The sequence below is a fragment of the Elephantulus edwardii genome, unplaced genomic scaffold (genome assembly GCF_000299155.1).
Source record: "Elephantulus edwardii isolate Elephantulus edwardi_28Jun2011 unplaced genomic scaffold, EleEdw1.0 scaffold00031, whole genome shotgun sequence".
Lineage (NCBI taxonomy): Eukaryota > Metazoa > Chordata > Mammalia > Macroscelidea > Macroscelididae > Elephantulus > Elephantulus edwardii.
Window position 1 is genome coordinate 19589195 of NW_006399781.1, and position 16786 is coordinate 19605980.

At 38.3% G+C, this 16786-nt stretch overlaps 1 pseudogene; it reads left to right on the forward strand.

Moving 5' to 3' along the window:
• The first annotated feature begins 3011 nt into the window (after positions 1 to 3011).
• Positions 3012 to 4117, forward strand: LOC102861557 (annotated as a pseudogene).
• Positions 4118 to 16786: the final 12669 nt, after the last annotated feature.

Below are 16786 nucleotides of genomic sequence, written 5' to 3' on the forward strand. Positions count from 1 at the left end.
GGGCTGGGCTGGTAGAGAAGTGCAGCAACGAATGAATGGAAATCCAAATTCTCTGTAAATGTTCATTAAAATTATTAAAAAAATAAAATAAAAAAAGAAGAAAAAAGAATTAAAAACAACCACTTGTTCATGTAAAATGAATCAATAAACAGTTAAAACAAAACTTACTATCTTCAATTAGGTCTGTTTCAAAAAAGAGACTGCTAGGTGTAGTACTCAAAATGTGTGATCAAATTGAACAAAACCAGAAGTGGAGATGAAATACGACATTAAATTCTGCTATCTTCTAGGCAAGTCAAAGTGAAGCATTTCTCTTTACAACTTCCGCTCAGTCAAAACTCACCTGGGCAAGTTTTTTTAAAGATATAAAAAAAGAAAATGTTTCAGGGACTTATCCTTGAAAGATGTTAAATGGATTTGCAAAAATTAGTGTGAAAATGTAAAATAAGGACAATAAACTCTTCAAATAACAAATGTGTTTAATCAATGTGTAGTATTAAGTCACATGGAACATGATTAAAACTAATTCCATTTTCTTAACAGCCTAAATCCTGAATAATCCTCTCGCCATTTCCTTTAAACCATTAAACATTTTAAGCATTAAATATTTTACTATTTAACAAAAATCAAACACCTCACCTGGGACTATCCTGGATACCTCCCTCTGCCCTGTCTTTACACACGCACGCCTGACTTACTTCTCTTTCATGTCTCTGCTAACACACCCTTTCCCTCTACCCCCAGGGCACACTGCTCTATATCAGGTTCTGTTGTTTCTTGCCTGAACTATGAAAATGATTATCTAACCCCTTGATATCCTGGTATCACGGTATGGCTCATGGACCAGCAGTATGTATCACCTGGGACCGTGTTAGAAGCGTGGGCCCTCAGGTTCTACCTCAGGCCTGTGGGAGCAGAGGCAGTATTTCAGCAACATATCCAGATGCTTCATAAGCCCATTAAAGTTTGAAAAGAATTGTCCAGCTGTTCCTTCTGACTAAGAATCTCTAACTCATCCTCCACATTCTTTAAAAAAGAAAAACAAAAATCTAAACTAAACCCACCTTGAAAACTTACTAAAATATACTTATGACCAAGTATACACACTTTGTGATTTTATTAGTAATATCACCCTGACTCCCCATTATATAAATCTGCTCTTCTAAGTCTTACTTAAATATCAGAATCATTGAAATTGTGTCCAATAATACCAATGTCCTATCCTTAATACCTGAAATCAGGTGTTGTCGAGTTAAACACAACACATAGTGACCCTATGAACAACTGATCTGAACCTTGTCTGGTCCTGTGCTTGCCTCACAGTCTCAGACACACTCGAGCCCATTACTGCAATCACTGTGTCAATCCAGCTGGTCAATTGTCTCTTTCGCCTCTCGCCCCACTTCTTTTTTTAAACACCGTGTCCTCATCATCTTTGCCTAGAAGGAGTACTTTCATTGCTACTTCTCCAAGACATTTGTTCTTTTAGCAGTTTGGGATCTTAAATATTCTTTTCCAACACTACAGTTCAAAGACATCAGTTTTTCTTCTGTCATCCTTTTTTCATTGTCTAGCTCTCAGATGCATAGCAAGTGATTGAAAAGACCTTCGTACAAATCAAGCACACCTTAGTCCTAAAACTAACATCATTGCTTCTCAGTAATTTCGAGAGGTCCCTGACTTCCCCAGTGCAATACATCTCCTGATCTCCTGGCTGCTGGTACCAAGTGTATTGATTGTGCATCCAAGTAAGATGAATTCATTAACAGTTTTCTCTATATTCATTAATTAATCACTAATTCATTAACAATCTTTTCTCTATATATTATGATGTTGCTGTGAATTCAGTGGTAAGAATTGTGGTTTTCTTAACATTGAGATACAATCCATATTGAAGACTGCTAGTATTTTATCTTTGGCAGCAAGTATTTCAAGTCCTCCTCACTTTCAGCAAGCAAGGTTGCACCACCTACAGACTAAAGATTATTGATGAATCTTCCCCCAATACTGATGCACATTCTTCACAGAGTCCAGCTTGTCGAATAATTTGCTCAGTATACAGTAGATATGCATACTCATACATTGAGTAGATATGGTAAAAGGATACAACCCAAATATTGTTGTCGTTGTTGTTGTTATGTGCCATCGAGTCACTTGCAACTCATAGCGACCTTATGTACAAGAGCCCTAAATGCCATTCTATCCTGTGCCAACCTAGCCATCTCAAATGCAGTCATTCCCATCATTCCAGTCACAGAATCGATTCATCTCTTCAAAGGTCTTCCTCTCCTGCACCGCCCTTCCACTTTCCCAAATATGATGTCCCTCTCCAAGGACCAGTCCCTCCTTGCAACATGCCCAAAGAATATCAACCCAAATGTACACCATTTAAATGTTAAACTATATAATGTTAGGGAGCTCTTGTGGCCTAGTATTAAAAATCTGCACTGCAATCCCTGTTGCATCCAGTTCTAATCCAAAGGTGTGCAATTCTAGTCAGCCAGCTGCTTCTCAGGATAAGGATGGTTAATCTCCTCCTGTACGATTACTGCCTCTGAAACCCACTGGAAGGTCAGCTATGAGTCGATTCCAACTCAACGGTACACAACAATGATGTTCTCTTGCTCTGTTTGCACAAGAGCCTCTTGATCTAGACATAGGTTTCACGTGAACACAATAAAGTGTTCCGGGATTCCTATTCTTCTAAAGGGTAACCATAATTTGTTACAACTCATACATCAAATGCCATTGCATAGTCAATAAGGCACAAAAAGACATTCTTCTGGTATACTTTGTTTTTAGCCAGGATCTGTCTGACGTCAGCAATGATAATCCTAGTGCCACAGCCTCTTCTAAATCCAGTTTGAATCTCTGACAGTTACCTCTCTCTGGAATGTTCTAGTCAGTTTTTAATGATCTTCAACAGTACTTTGCTTGTGTGTGATATTAATACTACTGTTTAATAATCTCTACATTCTATTGAATTCCTTTTCTTGACAATGAGAGCAAATATGCATTTCTTCCAAAAAGGTCAGCGAGGCAGGTATCCTCCAGGTTTCCTTGTATAGTCTGGTGCTCATGCCCGGAGCAGTAGCTGTCATCTGAAACATGCCATTTGTTATTCCGTAATTCCTTGGCCTTTTTCCTTTCTTTCTTCCTTTCCTTCCTTCCTTCCTTTCTTTCTTTCACCAATATCTTCAGTGCAACTTGAATGTCTTCTTTCCTTGCCATTGGCTTTTAATCAAAGGATATTTTCTAAAATAAGATTTATCAACAATCTGTGATGTGCAGATACCACAACCCTGCTTGCTGAAACTGAGGAGGCCCTGAAGCACTTGCTGCAGAAGGTCAAGGACTGCAGCCTTCAATATGGATTGAAGCTCAACATCAAGAAAACAAGGATCCTCTCCACTGAGCCAACTGGCAGCACTGTGATGGATGGTGAAGAGACTGAGATTGTAAATAGCTTGAGTTTGGCTCCACAATCAACACTCTTGGTACTCGCAGCCAGGAAATTAAAAGACGAATTGCTACCCCGCCCAGCCCTCCTGCCTCTCGGTTCCAGCTCTGCCAAGGTTCCCAAAGGCGCCTCCAAGCAGCAGTCCCAGGAGGATCTGCTCCTGCAGGATTTCAGCCGTAACCTTTTGGCCAAGACCTCTGCTCTGTTTTTCGGCAACGCCTTCTTTGTGTCCGCCATCCCTATCTGGCTCTACAGGCGAATATGGCATATGGACCTCGTTCAGTCTGCTGTCTGTATAGTGTGATGACCCTAGTAAGCACTTACCTGGCAGCCTTTGCATACAAGAATGTCCGTCCTCAAGCACAAGATGGCTCAGGAGAGGATGCTGTTTCCAGAGAAGTGCCTCGGAAGCTTTCTGAAGCCGATAATAAGATGTCTCAGAAGGAGAAAGAGGAAAGAATCTTGTAGAAGAAGAATGAAGTTGCTGATTATGAAGTTACTGCATTTTCTATCTTTTATAACAGCACCCTATTTCTGGTTTTGGTCATCGTTGCTTCCTTCTTTATTCTGAAGAACTTCAGCCCCACAGTGAACTACATTTTGTTCATCAGTGCTTTATTGGGACTCATTGCCCTGCTGTCTACTGGCTCCAAGTAGACCACGCTGCCCTTGGCTTCCAAGGGGTGGGTGGCCTGTGGTGTCTGGAAAAGTGGCCAGGTAGCAGGGCGGGACACGCACAAGCTGTTTTTATACTCTGGAATTTGAAGGTTTAAACCCAATGAGATGTAATCCAACATTTATGTCCTGGCTCTTTTTGACACCTTGTTAACATGAAATGAATGGCGAGGGAGAAAAAAAAAAAAATAAGACTAATTGCATTGGGAAAGTTTGCAGCCAGAGACCTCTCCAAAGTACTGAAGAGCAAGGATGTCAGACTGGAGACTGAGGTGCACCTAATCCAACCATAGTCTTTGCAATCACTTGCTATGCATCAGAGAGTGGGACAATGACTAAGGATGATAAAGAATTAATACTTTTGAGCTGTGGTGCTGGAGAAGAGTACTGAAAATATACCATGAACTGCTAAGAGAACAAACAGGTTTGTCCTAGAGAGGGTTAAATCAGGATGCTCCTTGGAGGCAAGGATTCTGAACCTTAATCTGACCTACTTTAGACATGTTACAAGGGGGGACCAGTCCTTGGAGAGGGACGTCATGCTTGGGAGGGTGGAGGGACAGTGCAAAAGAGGAAGACAAGACTCTCGATGAGATGGATTGAGTCAGTAACTGGGATAATGGAAATAGGTATGTCAGAGACAATAAAATTGGCACAGGATAGAGCAGGGTATAGGGCTATTGCACATCGGGTTGCTATGAGTCCCAGGCAACTTGAAGGCACATAACAATAACAAGTACAATTTCCATGTCAGTCAGTTTTTCTCGGTACAGTGATTCTGGGTATTCTTCCATCTTCATTTCATTTTTCATTATTTTTGTTTTCCCATCAAACCTCCAAGTTTTGCAACTTTAGGCTTGAATCTAGTTTTCAGTTCTTTTAGCTTGAGAAATGCCAATCAAGTTCTTCTATTTAGGGGCCTAATATTATGTTTACATTCCCAAATGATTTAGCTGATTTGAGAATGTGTTGGAGTTGAGAATCACTAAGATAATTTATGGCAAGCAAGTCCTTCCAGAATTAAATTCCTGCCCTCCTTATTGGTCCTCCCTCTTCTGAGGTAATATCCATGAGGTCTGCTATCCAAACCACATGTAATATTTCCCACCTGCAGCTCTATTCACTTCTTTCCCTAAAAGCCCCTGATCTACCCCAGACCACGCTGGTTTTTTGTAGCAAACCAAACCAAAATCAGTTGCTATTTAGCCTAATCAAGATCTTCCCACATGTGTCAGAGCAGAGCTGGGCTCTCTAGGGTTTGCAATGGCTCACTTTATAGTAGATAGCCTGGATTTTCTTCTGAAGTAGCTCTGGGTAGATGCAAACCTTCAACCTTTCACATAACAACCCATTTCATGACAACAGAAGACCACACTAAATGCAGAGCATTTTTGCTTATTAGATAGTAGGTACTCAAAGGTGTTTGCTCAATGAATACATTTTTGCATCTCTTGCAACTGTGGGGGCAGGAATTTGCAGAACGAATTTGTTGTTCTGTATAACGTACATGACCAGAGACTGAAGTGTTGGAAGGAAAGGGAGATGCATTCCAAAATTTATGACAAAGCAAATGCCCCATTTAACAGCAACCAGTACTGCAGATGCCTGTTCAGGCTTCCCTTCTGTGGTCCTACTGATGAGCCCGCATGACAACCATACATCTCCTTCCAGACTATCAGGCTGAACATGAAGAAACAGGTCTTGCCACTCAATCAAATGTCTTCTGCTCATAACTGGGTAACGACATAGCCATGAGACTCTTAATAGGGGCATTTGCTCCTAGAACAATTGTAAAACCTATTTTTACAATTTGTTCAAATAGCTTTACTGTTCTTTCCATCACTGCATGCCTGTTTTCTAATTCTTCATATATTCCTCATAGGTAAGAGCAGTGACTGTTTTCCACAAAAGGTCACACCGTTTACACAAAATGAAGCTGTGATAATTTTGACCTTTTCCATACTTTTAAAACGCAAATCCAATACATTATGACATTTTACCCTCCTTGCATTCCTTAAAAATATGGACATTGCTAATGTGTCATAATACTACTTCACCTCCAGGATTGTTAGTGGGATTACACTGACAAAGTTACGACCACACAGAAAGAATAAAATGCTTCCTGGGCCTTCATCATCTGTTTCTCTTTTAATCAGACTCTGCAGCAGCCCCTGGCCGGTGATGACCACTTAGAACACTCCATCTGGAAAATTAGTGCCTGGGTACACCCAACTTCTAAGGAAGAATTAGCCATGTTGAAAATCTATTATCATGTTCATTCCTGCTTCCTTCTACAGTCTCTGTAAAAATGTCATAATGTTGTGATTTCTGGGCAATTAGAGCACCTGGGCTTTCTCTTAAGGAGAAAAACTAGAACATCAGTTAACGTTCTTCGCACTCTATTTTTAAATGGGCATTCTCTAATAATTTCCTTTCCTGTCTCACCAAACTTACATTTCTCCTTCCTTTCGCCCACCCTCCACCTCACCTGCTGAAGACTGATAATGTGGTACTAAAAATACCAAGTCTAGCTCACAAACACTTCTCTGGAAAATTTGGATTTGATTTTGTAACTTGTGTAAAGTGTTCTCTTAATCACTCCATTCCCAGTCTTAAACATTTTCTATTAATTATTCCATAAACAGTGATGTATCCCACTATACCTCAACCCCCTCAGGACACATTCACAGAGCGGAAGGTGGGCTTTCCACTGAGACACATTTAAGCGGAAATGACATTAACATCTAAATAGACATTTAGATATAAAATTTTTAAAATAGCACATATACTAACAGCAAATTAATTTTGTGTGCAGTTGAAAGAGTATTGCCATCAAAAGCTCACAATGGAAGAATTCTAGAATGAATCTTTTTGTTCTGTAGAAGTAAATTCATGCTTCTAAGGACCTTGAGCAATTTCTCTGGTCTTCATCAATCCTCAAAATAAACCTATGGAGTATGTAAGATTACGTTAACTTTATGATTTAACTGGCTTTCCTTAGACCACACAATTAGCAACAAATCTGCGCAAGCCCCCTATTTCCCAGCCAAGTGCCCAGGACAGTGATTTAGAGCACCATGCTTTTCACTCTGAGGACTGTCTCCCCGCCTCCTCCCTCCCCTCCCCAAGCTGCATTGTTTCCTAAAAGCTGAGAAGACACTTGGGAAACCAATTACATGCAAATGTTCTTGTCTATTTGCATTCCTTTATTTCTCTAGGAAAAGATATCTCAGCTAAAGAGAAAAATAAGACATTAAGAAACACACCCTCAAAACTTCATAGTTTTTTTAGAACTATAGTTGTGCACCAACAAATCCCTACGTACACACATACAAATGCAAGTGTATGCATGCGGGCACACCCAATGCATCCCCAAAAACCTCACATCTTTCATTAAATTGCCATATATGAGAAACACTCCTCTGGCTGAAGAACCTTTTTTTTCCTTTCTTTCCAAGAGTAAGCTTGGTAGAGTGCATATAATAACAAAATATAAATCTAAGAGAGACCATTTTTTCCTGGGATGTACTGCCTCTACAAATTAAAATCCAGAGCATGTGATGGGTGACAATTTTATTATTATTTCAGTCTGTTCAGAGGACAATAGTAATAGAATGAAATACACGAATTCTTGGATGTGCATTGATCACTGATTCACCCAACGCTAATTAAGACCACATTGCTTTCACAGCTTGTGGGACTTTTGCCATTAAAGATATTCCATCAACAAGATATGTGTCCCACAGAGAAAATAAGTGCCCACCTGAGGGACCTCCACATTCAGAGAGAGAACGGTGAGATTAAATCATCAGAACACAAACTAGAGAAATGGTGTTGCTCAAGGTAATAGTTGGACACCTAAATAAAATATAAATAGTGAGTCTCAAATCCCAGAATTTGTCAGTTTGAAAACTTGATTTACCAGCTGCAAATTTCATTATTGAATCCACTATGCATATCTAAATTAGCAGCCTGGAACAGCAAGAACATTTCAAAGAACCAAGACATGGAAATTACTGAGAGAAAATAACAAGCTCAGAAAATAAACCCAAGTAAGAATGTGTGAAATATTAATGTTTTCTCAAGCTGAGTGTTTGATGTAAGGTGTGATAATGGCATTGTGACTATATATTACAGATGAGACTTATATTGCTGTCCTTATTAATGGAATGGAAATTTGCCTTAAAAATGCTAAAAAAACCTGAAAATATTAGAAGAGTTGAGGAAATGCTGATCATTGTTGAAACTGGATAGCAATACATGTGAATTTATTATTGTATTTTATCTGCTTTTATATATTTCTGAAATTTTTCATTATGATTTTTTTCAGAAAATATACTTTTTTTCACAGAAAAAAGGGAACTGTTGCTGTTGTTGTTGTTATGTGCCTTTGAGTTGCCTATGACCCATAGCAACTCTACGTACAGCAGCTGTGAACCCTGTCCTGTCCTGAGCCAGTCTCACTAATTCTGACCCACCAACCTGTATTAACCTAGTCACTGTATCAATCATCTCATTCAGAGTCTTCCCATCCTATGCTGCTCCTCCACCCTTCTGAGCATGGTGTCCTTCTCCAGGGATGGGCTTCTCCTGACCACGTGCCCAAAGTATGTGAGATGGAACTTCAAAATCCTAGCTTCCAAAGAAAGGCTTGGTTTCACCTTCTCCAAGCAGACCTATTTGTGAGCTCTGGTGGCCTAGAGGCAAGAAGCTGCACTGCAGTCCCAGAGGTGTGCACTTCAAATCCACCAGATGCTCTGCTGGAAAAGGAGGTACTATCCAAGACAGACCTATTTGTTTTCCAGGCAGTCAACGGTATGTTCAAGACTCTTCTCCGGCACTACAACTTGAAGGCACCAATTCTTCTGTCATCCTTAGTCATTGTCCAGCCCTTAGATGTATAGCAAGTAATTGCGAAGACCATGGCCTGAGTTAGTTTCTAGACTGATATTTTTGCTTTTCAATACTCTGGAGAAGTCCCAACAGCAGATTTTCCCAATGCAATAATAAAACTTTCCAGAAGCAATAATAAAACTGTAGTAACTTGAGCTGATTAAAGACTTCATCCAGTTTTAAGCTAGATTAATATGAAAAGGCGCAAACCCAAGCATATTTTAGTAAAGTTCTAGGACAGACAGAAAAATCTCTAGGAGAAAATAAAACAAATGATCCTTCAAAGGGGGAGGAATCATATTAGCGCTGACATGTGACGCAAAGGAGCTGTGGTGATATAGTGGTCTGGCAATCAACTATGAACTGAAAAATGGACTGTTCAAATACATCAGCTGTTCCCTAGGAGACAGATGTAGCAGTCTATTTCCACAGCTATTACAGTCTAGGAAACTACGGGTACTTAGTCTATGCCCTATAGTGTCATTGTGACTTGGAATCAACTTAATAGCAATGAGTTTGAAGTTGACAGGCTTCAGAGTAAAGAATCTCAACCCAAGAATGTTTTTCCCACTATAATAACATTTATCTTCCAAATAGATAACCTATTGAAGATCATATAAGAATACAGAGAATATTAGTTCTTAAATACTCTAACCTTTGAAAAATAAAAACACTTAGCAAAAATGTCCAAATAAGGTACAAATGTTCACAATAAAATACCTGAGTCTAGGAGAAGTTTATGGAGAGAAAAATAGTGGTGAGCAATGAATACTTATGATTGTCTGTGTAATCAAACCGAAATGACAGATTGTGTGAAAATAGATCATGATTGATAAACTGGAATCCCTAAAATAGAGTTGAATGGAATTAACATTGTTTAGAGTCATGGCGTCATTCCATCTTGTTAAGGGTCTTCCTCCTTTCCACCTTTCCCAGCAGGACATCTTCTTCCAAGGGCTGGCTCCAACTGGCAATGTGCCCAGCGTATATGTAAAGATATTTCATCATCTTTGTCTCTAAGGAACATCCTGGTTGCCTCTCCTCCAAGACACATCTATTTGTTCTTGTCAGTTCATGAGACACTCAATAATCTTCTCTGGCATTATAATTCAAAGGAATCTATTCTTTTTTTCATCTTTATTCATTGTCTGACTTTCATACCTGAGCATATTTTAATAAAGTTACTGTATTTGATATCATAAGGGTTTTTACTTGTCAATACTATTAACATAGAAATGTTTCTTCCTTCTCTTGATTTGTATTTTTATGCTTATTCTGTGTGAGAAATTTTTCTTATGTTATGAGTAATTTATTTTGTTTTGAAATACCCATTCTTATCTTTTGCCCATTTATATAGTAGGTTGTTTTCTTATACTGATTTGTATATATTAAGGAAGATTTGGTGGCCTAGTTGCAAAGTGCTGCACTGTAATCCTAAAGACATTGAAGCTCAGCATCAAAAAAAACAAAGATTCTCACTACTGGGCCAGTTGAAAGCACCATGATTGATGGAGAAGAGATTGAAGTTGTTAACAATTACAGCTTGCCCGGCTCCACAATCAACACTCTCGGTGCCAGCAATCAGGAAATCAAGAGACAAATTGCATTAGGTATATCTGCTGTCAGGGAGAGTACTGAAAAGCAACAATGTTAGTATAGATAGAGACTAAGGTGTGCCTGTTCCAGTCCATGGTCTTCTCAATTACTTACTATGCATCAGAGAGCTGGATAATGATTAAGGGTGATAGAATAAGAATTGATGCCTTTGAGTTGTGGTGCTAGAGAATAGTCTTGAACCATGGAGCACTAAGAAAATTAATAGGTTTGTCTTGGAGAAAGTGAAACCAAGTTTCTCTTTGGATGCTAAAATTTTGAAGTTCTGTCACCTACTTTGGACATGTGGCCAGGAGGGACTGATCTTTGGAGAAAGACATCAGGCTCAGAAAGGTAGAGCGACAGCGAAGGAGAAGAAGACCCCAGATGAAATCGATTGATAGAGTAACTGGAGCAATGGAAGTAGGTGTGTCAGAGTCAGTGAGACTGGCTCAAGACAAGACAAGATTGAGAGCTATAGGTCACTAGAAGTCGCAGGCAAGTTGACGGTCCATAACAACAATAAATATTCCATGGCAAAGGTTGTGTGGTGGTGTAGTGGTCTAGCACTCAATTGTGAACTCAAAATTTGACTGTTCAAATACATCAGCTGTTCCCTAGGAGACAGATATTCTCAATCTACCATCATGGCAATTACAGCCTGGGAAACTATGGATAGTTCTTCTCTGTCCTACGGTGTCATTATGACTTGGAATCAACTCAACAGCAATGAGAAGCAATTAAAATACCACAGCTTTCATCAGGGACATTTTAGTCTTCAAACTGACATCCTATCCTTTAGAATTTTAGAGAGGTCCTTCACACCTTTTCCTAATGCAATACATCTTTTAATTTCTTGACTGCAGTTATTATGGATATTAATTATGGATCCAAGCAAAATTAAATCACTGACAACTTCATACTTTTCTGTACTTCATTCTGTTGCCTATTTGTCTAGTGGTAAGGTTTGGTTTTCTTGGTATTGAGATATAATCCATATTTAAGGTCATAGTCTTTGATCTTCTACAGCAAGTGTTTTCAAGTCTTCACTTTCTGCAAGCAAGCTTATATCATCTGCATAATACAGGTTGTTGATTAATCTTCCTCAGATCCAGTAGTCACATTCTTTTTCATATAGTTCAGCTTCTTTAATTATTTAAAAGTGAAAATGTTGTTGTTGTTGCTGCTGCTTGTTATTAGAGGTGTCACAGAGTACAGTACTACTCATAATGACTCTAGGAACATTCAACCCGAACCGTGCCCTATCTTGTACCATCCTCATCATCTCTAACACAGTAGAGCCCATTGCTGAAGTCATTGTGTTAGTCTATTTAATTGGGGTTCTTCCTCTCCTTTGCTGAACCTCCATCTTTTCAAGCATGATGTCCCTCTCCAAGAAATAGCCTCTCTTAGCTACATGTTCAAAGTATGAAATATGAAGCTCCATCTTTGCCTCCAAGGAGCACTCTAGCTGTACTTTCTCCAAGACATATCTGTTTGTTCTTTTGGCACTCTGTAGGATATACAGTACTCTTCTCCAACACCACAAATCAAAGGTATCAATTATTCTTCCATCACCCTTATTCATTGTCCAGTTCTCTGATGTGTAACAAGTGATTTAGAAGACCATGGCCTAAATCAGGCACACCTTAGTCATCAAACTGACATCATTGCTCTTTAGCATTTTGAAAAGGTCCCTGACAGTGAACTTGCCCAGTGCAATACATCTCCTAATTCCCTAATTGTTGGTACCAAGGGAGTTGCTTGTTGATCCAAACAAAATGAAATTATTGACAGCTTGAATTCTTCCTCCATGTCCTTAAAGTTTTTGTTGGTCCTGTGGTGAGGACCTTTGCTTTCTTTATGTTGAGATGTAATTCATGCTGAAGGCTGGAGTCCTTGATCTTCTGCAGCAAATGCTTCATATGTTCCTCACTTTAAGCAAGCAAGGTTGTGACATCTGCATACTGCAGGTTGTTGGTAAGTTTTCCTCCAATCCTGATGTCATATTCCTCTTCATATTTGTGAATTATTTGCTTCATGAATTATTTGCTCAGCATATAGATTAAATAGGTATGGAGAAAAAACACAATCCAGTGTTCTCTTCCTCCATCAAGACAATAACTAAAGTATAGATTTGTCATTAATTCAATTAGGTGTTCTGGAATTCCCATTCTTCCAAAGTCAGAAATAATTTGTTATGATCCACACAAACAAATGTCCTTCATAGTAAAAAAACAAAAACAAAAAAACCCCACCACAAATAGGCATTCTTGTCTTTTCTGCCTTTCGCTAGGATCCATCTGACATTAGAAATGAATGACACGGCCAATATCATGACCCATTCTAAACCCAGCTTGAACTTCTGGCAGTTCCCTGCCAATGTACTGTTGTAGCTATTTTGAAAGATCTTCAGCAATATTTTGCTTGCATGTGATATTAGTGTTGTTGTTGTTGTTGTTAAGTGCTGTTGAGTCGTAGGCAACTACATGAACGTAGGCAACCCTATGAACGAAAGTCCTCAACATTTGTATGACTTTCATCCTTTCTCCAGGTTCATAGAGTTTCTGGAGGCAAACTATTACGGAAGTGGATGCCACTCCTGCTTCCAAGCTTGTTTTAATCTGGGAGCTCCACCAAACACTGTCCACCATGGGTAACCATTATTGCAATTTGACACATCAGTGTCATAGTGTTCAGCGTCACAGCAACCACAAATTACCTCTGTACAGAAAGTGGACATACCAGGGCTATATGACCCAGAAGAATGTTTCACCAAAAACAATTTAATAAAACAAGCCTGAGGGCCACAGATTAGAGTTACTCACCTTTGGCTTGGTAGCATTACTTTCTGTCCACTAGGCCAACTGATTTCTCTCTATGCTGATGCTATTGTTGTTAAATGCCGTCGAGTCATAGGCAACTCATAGCTACCCTATGAACATAAGTCCTCAACATTTGTGTGACTTTCATCCTCTCTCCAGGTTCATAGGGTTTCCGGAGGCAAGCTATTACGGAAGTGGATGCCACTCCTGCTTCCAAGGTTGTTTTAATTATTTGATAATTTCCACATTCTCTTGGATCACTTTTATTGGGAATGGGAACAAATACAGATATCTTTCAGTCAGTCACCCATTCAGCTGTCCTCCAAATTTCCTCGCATAGACTGGTGAGCACATCCAGAGCTGTGTCTGTTAGTTGAAATATATTAACTGGTATCCCATCGAATTCTGTGGCCTTGTATTTTGCCAGCACCTTTGGTGCAGCTTGAACTTCATCTCTCATTACTGTTGGCACTGGTTCATATTGTACTTCCTGAATTTGTCAGTGTTGACTAACTCTTTTTTGGTACAGTGATTCTGTATATTCCTTGTATCATCTATTGATGCTTCATGGATCTTTCAAGATTGTGCCAATAGCATCTCTCAGTATTGCAACTCAAGGCTTAAATTTGTTTATCAATTTTTTTCAGGTTGAGAAATGCACAGCGAGTTCTTCCCTTTTTATTCTCTGACTGCAGGTCTTTGTACATTTAATTATAATATTTTGCTTTTTCTTCTTGAGCTGCCCTTTGAAGTCTTGGGTTCAATTATTTTACTGTAGCATCTCTTCCTTTCATTTTGGCTTCTCAGAGCTCTAATGCAATTTTTCTAGTCTCTTCTAACATCCTTTTTGGTTTTTTTCTTTCTCCTCCTTTGTAATGACCTTTTGCTCTGTTCATGGATGATATTTTTATGTTCTTTCACAGTTCCTCTTGTCTTCTATTAGTAGGGTTCAATGCTTTAAATTTGTTCTTGGGTTGATTCTAAAATTCAACTGGCATAGACTCAAGGTCATATTTTTGTTCCTGTGAACCAGCATTAATTTTCTTTAGCTTCAAAGAAGAGGAAATAGTGATATGCTATTTTAAAAATAATAGATCTATATTTGTCAAACTATGAACATAGTAAAAGGGATAGTAAACTTAAATAGAATAAAAATATTGGCAAGAAAAACATTAAATTATAGATTTGGAGAACAAAAAAAGTGTTAAAGGCAAGAGAGTAAAGAACAATTTAAGATAAATAAATAGTAAGCACAGGGAAACAAAATTTTAAAAACCAATCATTGCACAAAATGTAAATGGAACCAATTTAATTATCTAAAAATTAAAAAAAATCAAACTCCTTGCCTTCCAGTTTGAACAATTCCTAGCTTACCCTCCTCCACCAGGTTTTCAAAGGCTGTACATCATATAGGAAGAGATTGCCCATCTTTCCCCCACAGAGTAGCTGGTGGATTTTAACCACCTGCCTTTGGGTTGGCAGTGCAACTCCTTACCACTAGGCTATGAGACATTTTTATTTCTATTTCTTTCTTTTATATATATATTATATATGTTATGTTATATTATAATCACCACTTGATCAATCAGCAGCTTCATGATGGAAGGAGAAGAGATTGAGATTATTGATAACTCTAGCTTTCTTGTTTCTACAATCAACACTCTTGGCACCAGCAGTCAGAAAATCAAAAGACTAATTGCATTGAGATAGTCTGATATCAGGGATCTCTCTAGAATATTGAAGAGCAAAGATGTCTGAAAACTAAGGTGCACCTGATCCAGGCAATAATCATCACAAGTACTTTCTATGCATCCAAGAGCTGTACAATAACTAAGGATGATAGAAGAAGGATTGATGTCTTTGACTTGTGGTGCCAGAGAAGAGTGTTATGAACATATTATGTACTGACAGAAGAACAAACAGGTCTGTCCTGGAGAGAGGGAAACCAGGCTAGTCCCTGAAGGCAAGGATTTTGAGGCTCCTTCTCAAATGCTTTGGGCATTTGGCCAGGAGGGACCCATCCTTGGTGAGGAAAAACATGCTTGGAAGGGTGAAGGGTCAATTTAGGAAAGGAAGAGGTGGGATTAAATGGATTGAATCAGTGACTGGAGAAATGGGATTACATCTGTCAAAGACAATGAGATTGACTCACGATATGGCACAGTTCAGGGACTCAGAACTAATGTACACAGGCAACTCAATAACACACAACAACTCTATTATGTAATCTCAAATGAAACTAAGTAACTTAAAGGAAATGGAGGATTTACGGGGTGAAGAAAACACTTTAAAACTATTATTAATGCCCGCATCCTACACACACACACACACACACACACACACACACAAACACAAACAGCAACAACAAAAAACAATCAATAAAACCCAAACTATTATTAATATGATCTGAGAATTTTTTTAAAAGAAAGGTATATCATCTCTGAAAAAAAAACCACAATGTTAAAACAGGATTATGTTGAGAATAAAGCAAGGGCCATTAGAAATTAAAATAAGTATCTAGACACGAAAAGAATCACAGAAAGGTAAAAACAATATTGTTGTTGAGTTGAAAAATAAAGATTTCTCCTAAAAAAAAAAACAAAACAAAAAGGCAAAGAAATTGACAATAGAAGAGAAAAACATTTTAAAAATGTTCTGAATAATGACAATTATTGGCAGATAGGCAAGGACCAAATCAACAAAAATCATAAAAATATAAGCAAAATGTAAAATTTAGCTTCAAAAGTAAAGAAATAATTCAACAAAATTTTCCGGAAATAAAGAACATGAGTTTCCATCTGGAAACAGTCCACAGAAAGCCCAACACAGTAGGTGGAAAAAAAGGACCCAAAACAGTTGTAAAAAATTACATGTAAAAGTCCTAAAAGTTAAAAATATCCCCATATATGTAGGGTCATACGGTCACACGTCATAATATAAATCTTCTCTAAAACTTGCTTTTGAATGTAAAGGAGCTAAAGTAAAGGAAGAAATAAAAGAGCTGAACAGAAGATTTCCGTGGCCGTCTTTAGAAAACAAAGAATCATGACATGTGCTAATACCTGGAGTTAGAAAATCTAAAGTGAAGATGTTTGCCATTTCTCAAGATGAAAGAACTAAAGAGAAAAATCAAACATCAAGTTACAATATTAAAGACTTCTACAAGCAAAACGTTGAATGACACAGGAGCTTCAGAAAACAAAATGTCTCTCTTGATACACAGCCAAAAATAACAGAATTGAAGTACTAAAAGGGACTGGTTGATTTTCAGTCATTTTCAGAAACAGTATTTGATTAAGAACCTGTTATGAGTATTTTAAGTATATGAAAGCATACCACA